Genomic DNA, 13575 nt, shown 5'->3' on the forward strand with positions numbered 1-13575 from the left:
TGATCTACTTTAGGATGGACTGGTTGGATCTCCTTGCAGTCCAAGGAACTCTCAAGAGTCTTCACCAACACCACAGTTCAAAAACATCAATTCTTCGGTGCTCAGTTTTCTTTATAGTCCAACTCTCACATCCATACATGACCACTGGAAAAACCATAGCCTTGACTAGACAGACCTTTGTTGACAAAGTAATGTCTCTGCTTTTCAATATGCTGTCTAGGTTGGTCATAACTTTCCTTCCAAGGAGTAAGCATCTTTTAATTTCATGGCTGCAGTTAACCATCTGTAGTGATTTTGGAGCCCCACAAAATAAAGTCAGCCACTGTTTCCACTGTTTCCCCAGCTATTTGCCATGAAATGATGGGACTGGATGCCATGATCTTTGTTTTCTGAATGTTGAGCTTTAAGCCAACTTTTCACTCTCCTCTTTCACTTTCATCAAGAGGCTCTTTAGTTCTTCACTTTCTGCCATAAGGGTGGTGTCATCTGCATATCTGAGGTTATTGATATTTTTCCTGGCAATCTTGATTCCAGCTTATGCTTCCTCCAGCCCAGCGTTTCTCATGATGTACTCTGCATATAAGTTAAATAAGCAGGGTGACAATATACAGCCTTGACGAACTCCTTTTCCTATTTGTTCCATGTCCAGTTCTAACTGTTGCTTCCTGACCTGCAAACAGGTTTCTCAAGAGGCAGGTCAGATGGTCTGTTATTCCCATCTCTTTCAGAATTTTCCACAGTTTATTGTGATCCACACAGTCAAAGGCTTTGGCATAGTCAATAAAGCAGAAATAGATGTTTTTCTGGAACTCTCTTGCTTTTTCCATGATCCAGTGGATGTTGGTAATTTGATCTCTGGTTACTCTGCCTTTTCTAAAACCAGCTTGAACATCTGGAAGTTCATGGTTCACGTATTGCTGAAGCCTGGCTTGAATAATTTTAAGCATTACTTTACTAGCGTGTGAGATGAGTGCAATTGTGCGGTAGTTTGAGCATTCTTTGGCATTGCCTTTCCTTGGGACTGGAATGAAAACTGACCTTTTCTAGTCCTGTGGCCACTGCTGAGTTTTCCAAATTTGCTGGAATATTGAGTGCAGCACTTTCACAGCATCATCTTTCAGGATTTGAAATAGCTCAACTGGAATTTCATCACCTCCACTAGCTTTGTTCATAGTGATGATTCCTAAAGCCCACTTGACTTCACATTCCAGGATGTCTGACTCTAGGTGAGTGATCACACCATCGTGATTATCTGGGTCGTGGAGATCTTTTTTGTACAGTTCTTCTGTGTATTCTTGCCATCTCTTCTTAATATCTTCTGCTTCTGTTAGATCTCTACCATTTCTGTCCTTTATCGAGCCCATCTTTGCATGAAATGTTCCCTTGGTATCTTTAATTTTCTTGAAGAGATCTCTAGTCTTTCCCATTCTATTGTTTTCCTCTATTTCTTTGCACTGGTTACTGAGGAAGGCTTTCTTATCTCTCCTTGCTATTCTTTGGAACTCTGCATTCAAATGGATATATCTTTCCTATTCTCCTTTGCTTTTTGCTTCCCTTCTTTTCACAGCTATTTGTAAGGCCTCCTCAGATAGCCATTTTGCTTTTTTGCATTTCTTTTTCTTGGGGATGGTCTTGATTCCTGTTTCCTGTACAATGTCATGAACCTCTGTCCATAGTTCATCATGCACTCTGTCTTTCAGATCTAGTCCCTTAAATCTATTTCTCACTTCCACTATATAGTCATAAGGGATTTGATTTAGGTCATACCTGAATGGTCTAGTGGTTTTCTCCACTTTCTTCAATTTAAGTCTGAATTTGGCAATAGGGAGTTCAAAATCTCATTCTCTAGGTAGTGAATTCAGGAGTAAGTAACTCCACACTTGTTCTGCGTAGTCCAATTTATTGTTAATTTTGTTGTCTGTTAACATACTGGGAGTTATGTTAATCTAGAACACATCTCTGCCACAGATAACAAACCAGCATTCATACAGGTAAGACACATCATTTACCTTGATGAAGACAGTGTTATAGAAATAATTAGGAAGATCTAGTTATATTATCTAGAAAGATAGAATTTCAAGGAATCACACTCTTTCAGGATCAAAAGGAATATTAAAGTCATTGCATCTTCAACCAAAGACAGTATGGAGCTGTAGAAAGACTATATGCTCTGGAATCAGAGGACCTGGATCAAATCACAGCTTTGCAACTTAGCTGTGTGTTTGGGGTAATTTACTTAACATCCTTGAGCCTAGTTTCCTCACCTATAAAATGGGAATAGTGACTACATTATAGGGTTGTTGAAAGGATTGAAGATAATGTATGTAAAAGACAGACACAATAAACATTAGTAAATGACTGTGGTTGTTGTGAACATAAATGTCCCACCAGCTGGTCATTAAGCTTATTTGAATGTTCCCAGTGACAAGGAATTCACTAATTGTTCAGGTAGCCCATCTCTTAGTTACTCTTCAGAGTTAGTCTTTCCTTTTGCTGAGCCTAAATCTTTTCCCCTAGAATTTTTATCTGTGGTTCTCAATCTTGCCTGTAAGGCTGAACAGAATAACCCTGTAAATCAATTAAGCATGTGATCTAGAAAGTAATATATACTTTAAGAAAGGTGTGACCAGTATGGACACTAGAGGTTTGTCAACACAATTTAGGATCAAACTAGCTTCTTTTTTTCCTGAAACCCACTCTTTTAATATCTGTTAGTTAAAGTATGTCTGTCTTTTGCACTGGATAGAGCTGTAGCCATAGCTTGAGTCCTGCGTGCTGTACCTGTCAAGAGTTTTGAGAGAGACTCAAGTCCAGAAACTTACAATTAAATCTTTATTGTATTAATTAACAAATTGACAAAATTCCACTTGAGACATACAAATAGAATTTGAGTATTTAATCATATGTAATGTGGCATACCTGTAAGGTCACGTAGCCGAAAGTGGAAAAGAACATAGTGCTCTTTATTGAACAAACACCAAAATGGGTATTTAATATATGTCAAGCACTGCTATAAGTGCTTTTCACATATTAATGTATTTAATTCTCAACTAATAATAACCCTATGAATTAAATATTATTATCTTCAGAAAAGGAAAATGCGGCACAGAAAGATTAAGCAACTTATCCAGGTTGAATAGCTAGTAAGTAGCAGAATTTGAATCTGAATTCTAGCTAGTAAGAGCTAGAATTCGAACCAGGTTGTCTAGTTCCAGAGTCTGTGTTCATACAAATGCCCTGTTCCCAAATTTGTCAAAATTTAGAAAAATTCTATTACATGGATTATTCAGACTCCTTAAAAGCAAGAAAAACGCTGCTGGATTTACAACCTACTTTATAAAAGCACTATTAGAGTATACTTTTTGAGTGATATGGATTTGATTTATGAGAATACAAAACATTGACTGGAAACAATATCTAGCCTCATTCATTCTGATTCAGACTATGCTTCTAATGATTGATTTTATATTTTAGCTATATAATAAAGAGGGAATTGATGAATGCCTCTGAGTTTTGGTCTTCTGTTATATACTTATTCTGCTGAATATTGTTTTCAAATATTAAGACAGCAATACATCATGTAGAGTTTTATTTTTAAATTAACATGAAGTTGATGATGTGTACATACTTGCATGAGTGTACAGTTCTTTAATTTAATACAATAGATTCATATAACCACTGCCAAAATCAAGATATCTGACAGTTTCATTATCCTAAGAAGCTCCATTGTATTACCCCTTTGTAGTTCCCTCCTCAACCCTTGGCAGCCGTGGATCTAATCTCCATCACTATTAGTTTTTTCTTTTTGAGAATGTTATATGTAAATTCAGTCATACAGTATGTAACTTTTTGAGACTGACTTCTTTACTTAGCATGCCTTTGAGATTCATCTGAGATGTTGCATATGTCGATGCGTTATTCATTTTCATTGCTGAGTAGTATTCCATTGTAGAAATGTACTGCAGCTTGTCTACTCATCTGTTGAAGGATATTTAAGTTGTTTCCAGTTTTTGGTAATTGTGAATAGACCTGCTATAAACATTTGTGTGTAGATTCTTGTGTGAACAGAAGTTTTTATTTCCTTAAAGTGAATACCCAGTAGTGGGTTCTCTCGGAGAAGGCGATGGCTCCTCACTCCAGTACTTCTGCCTGGAAAATCCCGTGGACGGAGGGGCCTGGTGGGCTGCAGTCCATGGGGTCGCTAAGAGTCAGGCACGACTGAGAGACTTCACTTTCACTTCTCACTTTCATGCATTGGAGAAAGAGGCGGCAGCCCACGCCAGTACTCCTGCCTGGAAAATCCCGTGGACGGAGGAGCCTGGTGGGCTGCAGTCCATGGGGTCGCTAAGAGTCAGGCACGACTGAGCAACTTCACTTTCACTTCTCACTTTCATGCATTGGAGAAGGAGGCGGCAGCCCACTCCAGTGTTCTTGCCTGGAGAATCCCAGGGACGGAAGCCTGGTGGGCTGCCGTCTATGGGGCCGCACGGAGTCGGACACGACTGAAGCGACTTAGCAGCAGCAGCAGCAGCAGCAGCAGTAGGTTTGCTAGGTCATTGTTTTTATGAGAGACTCATGTGTTCAAGAGTATTTTTAACTTTATAAGAGAATGCCAAACTGTTTTCCCCAATCACTATTCCGTTTTGCATTTCCATGAGAATGTATGAGCATTCTATTTGTTTTGCATCCTCACCAGAACTTGTTATTATCAATATTTAAAATTTGAGGTGTTCTAAAAGGTACCTCATTATGATAATGTACTGTATAGTACATGGTCTGCACATACTATAGTAGTATTTACTACTGTAAAAAAAAAAACAAACCTGTGAGTTAGTGGACCTGTGCAGTTCAAACTCGAATTGTTTAAGGGTCAACTGTGTTCAGTTTTATCTGTTGTGGTTTTCTATGCATGCATGCATGCGTGCTAAGTTGCTTCAGTTGTATCTGACTCTGTGACCCCATGGACTGCAGCCCACCAGGCTCCTCTGTCTATGGAATTTTTCAGGCAAGAATACTGGAGTGGGTTGCCATGCCCTCCTCCAAGGGATCTTCCCAACCCAGGGATCCGAGACTCTTTATGTTTACCTGCATTGGCAGGCAGGTTCTTTACCATAGTGCTATGTGGGAAGCCTGATTTGACAATATGTCTTTATTAAAATATAAATGTTTATTATTCACAATTTCCTTAGAATAAATATATTTTAGCACTTTAAGTACATGTAGAAGTGTTTGCATCATTTAGATACCTTTACACTCCCTTCTTTATGTTATAGTTGTCTTGTAGATTTCATTTGCATACATTGAAAACATACATTGGAACTCGAAAATAGTCTATTTTATTTACCTATTTACTATTTCTCTTCATGTTCCAAGTTTCCTTCTGGTATACTTTGCCTTCTATCTAAAGATACTCCTTTACTAATTCTTTAGAGCAGGTCTTCTGGAAATGAATTATCTTTGTTTTCCTTCTCTGAGAATGTATTTATTTGAACTTCATGAAGGAATCTTTGCTGGATTTAGAAACTCCAGGTTGACAGGGTTGTTTTTATTTCCCTAGCACCTCAAGTTGTCCCACTTAATCCTACCCTTCATGAATCCTGATAAGAATTTTCCAGTCATTTGAAATTGTTGTTCCCCCTGTAAGTAACGTGTCATTTTCTTTCTAGCTGCTTTAAAGATTTTTTTTTGTCTTCAATTTTCATCAGTTTGATTATGATATATTTGGGCATGAGCTTTTTGGGATTTATCCTGTCTTCTTGAATCTGTAAGTTTATGTTTTTCGCCAAACTTGAGAACTTTTCGGTCCTTTTTATCAAATGTATTTTACTGCATTGTATTTTTTTTTTTCTCCTCTTCCTCTGACCTCCAGTGGCAAATACTAGATCTTTCGGTTTTGTCCCACTCATCTTTGAGGTGCTGTTCATTCTTTTTCCCACCCTGTGTTTTTTACTTTGTTCAAATTGAGTGATTTTTGTTGTTATCTTCAAATTCACTGACTCTTTCCTGTGTCATCTCCATTCTGTGATTGAAGCCATTCAGTGGCTTCTCTTTTATTTTACTTACTGTAGTTTAAAATTTTTATTTGTTTATTTATATGGCTGCATTGGGTCTTAGTTGTGACACAGGAGATTTTTGCTGTGTCATGTGGGATCTTTCATTGTGGCACATGGCCTGTACCATGCAGTTCTGCTCATTTTGCTTGCTGGTAGGTTATGCTCAAAATCCTTCAAGCTAGCCTTCAGCGATACATGAACTGAGAACTTCCAGATGTACAAGCTAGGTTTAGAAAAGACAAGAGGAACCAGAGATCCAATTGCCAGCTGGTACACAGGCTTCATTGCTCTGCAGCATGTGAGATCCTAATATCCCAACCTGGTATCAAACCCATGTCCACCACATTGAAAGGCAAATTTCCAACCACTGGACAATCAAGGAAATTCTTATTTATTAAATTAAAATTATTCCATTTTGTTTTCCAAAGGGAACATCACATTTTCCTAAAAATTTTTCAGTTCTGAAATGTTAGTTTAGTTCTTCATATCTTCTACTTCTTTGCGTTCCTTTCAGGAGTGTTTTCTCTTACTTCCTGCTGCTGCTGCTAAGTCACTTCAGTTGTGTCCAACTCTGTGCGACCCCATAGACGGCAGCCCACCAGGCTGCCCCATTCCTGGGATTCTCCAGGCAAGAACACTGGAGTGGGTTGCCATTTCCTTCTCCAACGCATGAAAGTGAAAAGTGAAAGTGAAGTCACTCAGTCGTGTCCGACTCTTCGAGACCCCATGGACTGCAGCCCACCAGGCTCCTCCGCCCATGGGATTTTCCAGGCAAGAGTACTGGAGTGGGGTGCCATTGCCTTCTCTGCTTACTTCCTAGTATGCTTTAATAATAACTGCATTAAAGCCTTCATTAGCTGATTTCAGCATCTGTGTTATCTAAGTGTTGGCCCCTGAATTGTCTTTCCCCAAAGAAAGGCAATGCCAAAGAATGCTCAAACTACCGCACAATTGCACTCATCTCACACGCTAGTAAAGTAATGCTCAAAATTCTCCAAGCCAGGCTTCAGCAATATGTGAACCGTGAACTTCCTGATGTTCAAGCTGGTTTTAGAAAAGGCAGAGGAACCAGAGATCAAATTTCTAACATCCACTGGATCATGGAAAAAGCAAGAGAGTTCCAGAAAAACATCTATTTCTGCTTTATTGACTATGTTAAAGCCTTTGACTATGTGGATCACAATAAACTGTGGAAAATTCTGAAAGACATGGGAATACCAGACCACCTGATCTGCCTCTTGAGAAATTTGTATGCAGGTCAGGAAGCAACAGTTAGAACTGGACATGGAACAACAGACTGGTTCCAAATAGGAAAAGGAGTTCGTCAAGGCTGTATATTGTCACCCTGTTTATTTAACTTATATGCAGAGTACATCAGGAGAAACGCTGGACTGGGAGAAACACAAGTTGGAATCAAGATTGCTGGGAGAAATATCAATAACCTCAGATATGCAGATGACATCACCCTTATGGCAGAAAGTGAAGAGGAACTCAAAAGCCTCTTGATGAAAGTGAAAGTGGAGAGTGAAAAAGTTGGCTTCAAGCTCAACATTCAGAAAACGAAGATCATGGCATCCGGTCCCACCACTTCATGGGAAATAGATGGGGAAACAGTGGAAACAGTGTCAGACTTTATTTTTCTGGGCTCCAAAATCGCTACAGATGGTGACTGCAGCCATGAAATTAAAAGACGCTTACTCCTTGGAAGGCAAGTTATGACCAACCTAGATAGCATATTCAAAAGCAGAGACATTACTTTGCCAACGAAGGTTCATCTAGTCAAGGCTATGGTTTTTCCTGTGGTCATGTATGGATGTGAGAGTTGGACTGTGAAGAAGGCTGAGCGCCGAAGAATTGATACTTTTGAACTGTGGTGTTGGAGAAGACTCTTGAGAGTCCCTTGGACTGCAAGGAGATCCAACCAGTCCATTCTGAAGGAGATCAGCCCTGAGATTTCTTTGGAAGGAATGATGCTAAAGCTGAAACTCGAGTACTTTGGCCACCTCATGCGAAGAGTTGACTCATTGGAAAAGACTCTGATGCTGGGAGGGATTGGAGGCGGGAGGAGAAGGGGACGACAGAGGATGAGATGGTTGGATGGCATCACTGACTGGATGGACGTGAGTCTGAGTGAACTCTGGGAGTTGGTGATGGACAGGGAGGCCTGGCGTGCTGCGATTCATGGGGTCGAAAAGAGTCGGACATGACTGAGCAACTGATCTGATCTGATCTGATCTGATGTGAGTTTAGATTTTCCTGGTTGTTTTTATGCTGAATGATCTTTTTAATTAATCTATTAATTAAGTTATTTTTGGCTGCGCTGGGTCACTGCTGTGCTGGGCTTTCTCTAGTTGTGGTGAGCAGAGGCTGCTCTAGTTGCGGTGCGCAGGTGTCTCACTGCAGTGACATCTCTTGTTGTGGCCTGCAGGCTCTAGATCATGGGCTTCAGTAGCTGTGGGTACATGGGCTTAGTTGCCCTGTGGCATGGGGAATCCTCCTGGAGCAGTGATCGAACCTGTGTGCCTGCATTGGCAGGTGGATTCTGCTGTATCTCCAGGGAAGTCCCATGAATAATTTTTAATTGTATCCTAGACATTTAAAATATTATAAGACTCTCAGTTTTGCTGAAATCCTGTGGAGAATATTGATTTTTTGTTTGTTTGTTTGTTTTAGCAGGCAATAGAGCTGGTTGTGTTCAGGCCACAAATTTCTACCAAACTTCTATAGTTTGCAGTTTCAAAGTCAATTTTGTTTTCAAAATATTTGCAGTGCTATTAGGATCTATCTCCTATGTGTGCCACACCCATTTGGGGCCATGTGCAGTGGTAGATCCTTTAGTTTAATCGCAAAGTCTTTGTTATGCTGTTTAAGATCAGATCCACCTCTGTAGCTTGAAGGTGAGCCTAGGTGTTTACACTCACCTTCATTTACTTTCCTGAGCTCTCCCTGTCCATGATGTCTGGTGCTTTCTGGTTTCCTATGCTTCCTCACTTAGCCTTGCAGCCAGAAGGCTAGTGATTCAGTGATCTTGCTCTGGTGCCTACTCTCTGGAACTGTGCCATGTCCAGGGCCATCAGTAAATGGACAGAGGGGGAAAAAATCAACTGGCATTCTGCCCATTCTCCTGAGACCACCGTTTTTCCACAGAGGAAAGTTCCTCTCTCTAAGATTTTGGTGCCCGTTGTAGTCATTGCCACTGCTGGGCTGGCAGAATTTCCTGAGCTCTAGGGCACTAGAGAAAGTTGTTGCTGTTCACCTGCTAAGTTGTGTCCAACTCTTTGAGACCCAGTGGACTGCAGCACACCAGTCTTCCCTGTCCTTCACTGTCTTTCCAGAGTTTGCTGAAACTCACGTCCATTGAGTAAGTGATGCCATCCAAGCATCTCATCTTCTGTTGTCCCCTTCTTCTCTTGCCCTCAATCTTTCCCAGCATCAGGGTCTTTTCCAATGAGTTGGCTATTCCCATCAGGTAGCCACAGTGTTGGAGCTTCACCTTCAGCATCAGTCCTTCCAATGAATATTCAAGGCTGATTTCCTTTAGGATTGACTGGTTTGATTTTCCTTGCTGTCCAAGGGACTCTCAAGAGTCTTGTCCAACACCACAGTTTGAAAGCATCAACAGAGACAAGAACAAAAAATGGCAGATTTCTCATAATCTTTCTGAGCATTAGGAGATGCTTGTCCTGCTCTTTAAGCCAGAACTAGAGGGCTTTTCCCAAAACTAGACTGATACCTTTAAAGAGCAAATTTTTTTTTGTTTAGTTATAACATTCTACAAATATATGTATTTTGATAACTTTAATATGTCTGTATTTTGGTTTAATATACTGCTTGATTATTTGGTTCCTAGTCCCCTTAACTAAATTTGCTTAATGTTTCACTGTAAATAACCTCAAGGCTAAGTGACCTAGGTCCTGTTTGGGCCAATTTTAGGTCTTTGGGAAGCTTACTTCAAAGACGTATGAGTAGAAGCCCAAAGTGCGTTTCTTTCACTTACAGCATAGGAAAATTTGAGAAATCGGAGTAATGCTGAATAAATATATGTAACTGAATATAAGGAAGATAAAGGAAATTTGCTTATCTTTTACAGATACTAGTTTTAAATAAATTCATGTAAGAAAATAAGATAAATCACTAATAATTCTTACCCATAAAAAAGAAGAACAAGGCCACCTAATTGGAGAGGAACTAGGCTAGAACTAGGCTATTGTCTCAAATGGACTGAAGACTCTAGATCAATGAGCTTTGGTACTTGAGGCAATTTAATGTTATGCTCCATTGCTTCTCACCAGATGGACTTCTTTCTTTTCTTTCAGTCCCCTGCTAATCTTTTCCATCTCATCTGTTCCCTTTTCTTTTCCCCTTCTTCATAATTTTGTTCCATCTATGAACTTGGTTAATCAGTAGAACAGGATTTAAAGAAGCAGCTGATCCTTGAAGGGAGGGCCTTTCCTTTATCCACCTTCATCCCCCATTTTTTCCTTGTACTCTATTTCATTCCCATTCCTCACCTACCTTCCCATAGGGTCCTTCCCCCCATGTTTGTGCTTTAGTTCTGCCACTGTTGGCTAGAAGACATGGCTTAACTCTGCTTGGATTACTTGGAATTAAAAAGGTTATTACTTATTCTAGAATAATAATACTGTAGTTTCCCTCTTCTACACTGCAGTTTTATTACAGCATTACATTGTTCCAGAGTTAATAAAGATAATTTGTGAAATCAAATCTCAGTTGTGATTTGGCCACTTCCATTTTAGAGACAAAAGGCAAATATGTTAAGACTTCCCTGGCGGTCCAGTGGTTGGGAACCTGCGTGCCAGTGCAGGGAACACAGGTTCAGTCTTTGGTCTGGGAAGATTGCCGCACATGCCGTGGGGCAGCTAAGCCGATGCACCACAACTATTGAATTCCACGCACCTGGAGCTAGTGCTCTACGACAGGAGAAGCCACTACAGTGAGAAGCCTGCACACCGCAAAGAGAGAGGAAGCCCCACTCGCTGCAACTAGAAAAAGCCCACGTGCAGCAAGGAAGAGCCAGCGCAGCCAAAAATAAATAAATAATTTTAAAAGAGAAATGTTAGAAAATGATAATTTTGTTAGAACTTGGTGGAAAGAAACGTTAGCCTCTTGAATAAAATTAGGAGTCCACATTCTGGGGAATTTGGTTATTTTTATGGTGTAACTGAGGAAAAGATACATTACTATGTTTGCTTTATGATTAAAAAGGCTTCAGAGACCTTTTTTTCTTCTTTCCTTCAGGGCACAGATTATTAACTAAGTCTGACATCTGCTCTGTTAATGTTCCCTTTGGGAAACAAAATGGAAATAGTGATTAAGGTCTTTGCTGATAATGTTCCATACCAAAGTATAGAAAGAAAGGTTTATATAATGTGACATGGTAACAAAATATATGGATGATATTATTATCTGAGGATTGTACTATATCCAGCTGATGTTATATTTGTATGTTTAAGTATATATTTGAGACCATGTGCAGTCTTTTAGTCACTGAGTTTATAAATACTTAACTGAGAGTCTATCTGATACATAAAAAAAAACTACGCTAGGCATTGTGAGAAGTACAGAGATTTACACCTTTGTATAAAGAATTGTTTTTTTAACCTCCAAGAAACTCCAGTGGGAAATGGGACATTGAACCAAAGACTGAGGTGCAGTTAGGAGTTGACAGTGCTTCAACTAGAGAGACTAGAGGTATACTGTACCTTCTGACAACTGTCAAATGAGGCTGATTCTTGAGAAGCCCTGTGACTTTGCTCTTCGTAGAGTTCAACTGGGCCTGTCTTCGTAGAAGACATTTTTCAGGAAGCTATTCTAGTCCATGGAGGAGGTGACATCTCCTGAACCTGGTCCCCACAGAGAATTTTGAATGGGAGGAAAAGGAGATGGTGTGTATTCTTGCTTATGTCATAATGTTGGACACATGACTTAAGAATGTGGCAGGTCAATGTGACTGGATCATTTCATTACCGCACTTTAGAGTGACTCAGAGGCAAATGCAGCTTGTTTAAACTTTTAACTGAAGCATTGGTATGATGTAAGATTATAGCAGTAAAAGATATAAAATGACTACTTATTGGGGACATCCTGAAGGACTGGGGGAATCCTTATTTTCTTACCATCTCTCATCTTGCAGTTGTTGATAGTAATTCATCATATCTCAAATAACAGGGAAGGCATCAGAGGTAGCAATAAGGAGAATACAACCAAATAACATATAGGATCTAAACTCAATAAAAACAGCTAATAGTGATCACTTATATAGTGTTTACTGTGTGCCAGACTTGTTCTAGGTAATATATGCATATATCCTCACCTAATTCTCATAACAACCCTGTGAAGTAGGTACTGTGTTTTGTTTTTTTTTACATGATTTATTTCTGGCTGTGCTGGGTCTTCATTGCTGCATGGGCTTTTCTCTAGTTGTGATGAGTGAGGACTACTCTTCATTGCGGTGCCAGGGCTTCTCACTGTGGTGGCTGCTCTTATTGTGGAGCACAGGATTTAGGGCATGTGGGCTTCAGTAGTTGTGGCTGTACTGTGCTTGCCCCGTCGTGTCTGACTCTTTGCAACCCCATACACTATAGCCCACCAGGCTCCTCTGTCCATGGGGATTCTCCAGGCAAGAATACTGGAGTGGGTTGCCATGCCCTCCTCCAGGGGATCTTCCTGACCCAGGGATTGAACCCTCATCTCTTATGTCTCCTGCATTAGCAATTGAGTTCTTTACCATTAGCGCCACCTGGGAAGCCCAAGTGTAATTGTGGCACTTGGGCTCAATAGTTGTGGTTCCCAGGCTCTAGAGCACAGTCTCAATAGTTACAGCCCACAGGCTTAGTTGTTCTGCAGCACGTGCGATCTTCCTGGACCAGCGATCAAACCCATGTCTCCTGCATTGGCAGGTGGGTTCTTTACCACTGAGCCACCAGGGAGGCCCTGAGGTAGGTACTATTATTATCCCCATTTTACAGATGAGGACCTGGGGATATGAGAGATTATGTAGCTCCCTGAAGATCCCACAACTGTTAAGTGGCAGGGTAATATTTGAGAGCAGACACTCTGACTCCAGAAACGGTGCTTTTAACCTCCATGCTAACTAACCTCTCAAGGAATTTATAATCTCAGTATACAGAGTTCAGTACCTCCCCTTTCAGGGTAAGGCAGTGAGGAATGGTATATGCTGCTGCTGCTAAGTCACTTCAGTCGTGTCCGACTCTGTGCAACCCCATAGATGGCAGCCCACCAGGCTCCCCCATCCCTGGGATTCTCCAGGCAAGAACACTGGAGTGGGTTGCCATTTCCTTCTCCAATGCATGAAAGTGAAAAGTGAAAGTGAAGTCGCTCAGTCGTGTCCGACTCTTAGCGACCCCATGGACTGCAGCCTTCCAGGCTCCTCTGTCCATGGGATTTTCCAGGCAAGAGTACTGGAGTAGGGTGCCATCGCCTTCTCCAGGAATGGTGTATAGGGAAGCAAAATTGACTCAGATTATGTGTTTCCTATAAA

The 13575-nt window shown here is 40.6% G+C and overlaps 1 protein-coding gene across 1 annotated transcript in view; it reads right to left on the reverse strand.

Annotated features, from left to right (window-relative positions):
• ATAD1 (ATPase family AAA domain containing 1) overlaps nucleotides 1-11936 on the reverse strand; it is a 64102-nt gene extending 52166 nt beyond the window's left edge. The window contains exon 1 of the mRNA XM_061402711.1: nucleotides 11777-11936. The gene's annotated coding sequence lies outside the window, so the exon portion shown is untranslated. The remainder of the gene's footprint in view (nucleotides 1-11776) is intronic.
• Between the last annotated feature and the right edge of the window lie 1639 nt (nucleotides 11937-13575).

The sequence above is a fragment of the Bos javanicus genome, chromosome 26 (genome assembly GCF_032452875.1).
Source record: "Bos javanicus breed banteng chromosome 26, ARS-OSU_banteng_1.0, whole genome shotgun sequence".
NCBI lineage: Eukaryota > Metazoa > Chordata > Mammalia > Artiodactyla > Bovidae > Bos > Bos javanicus.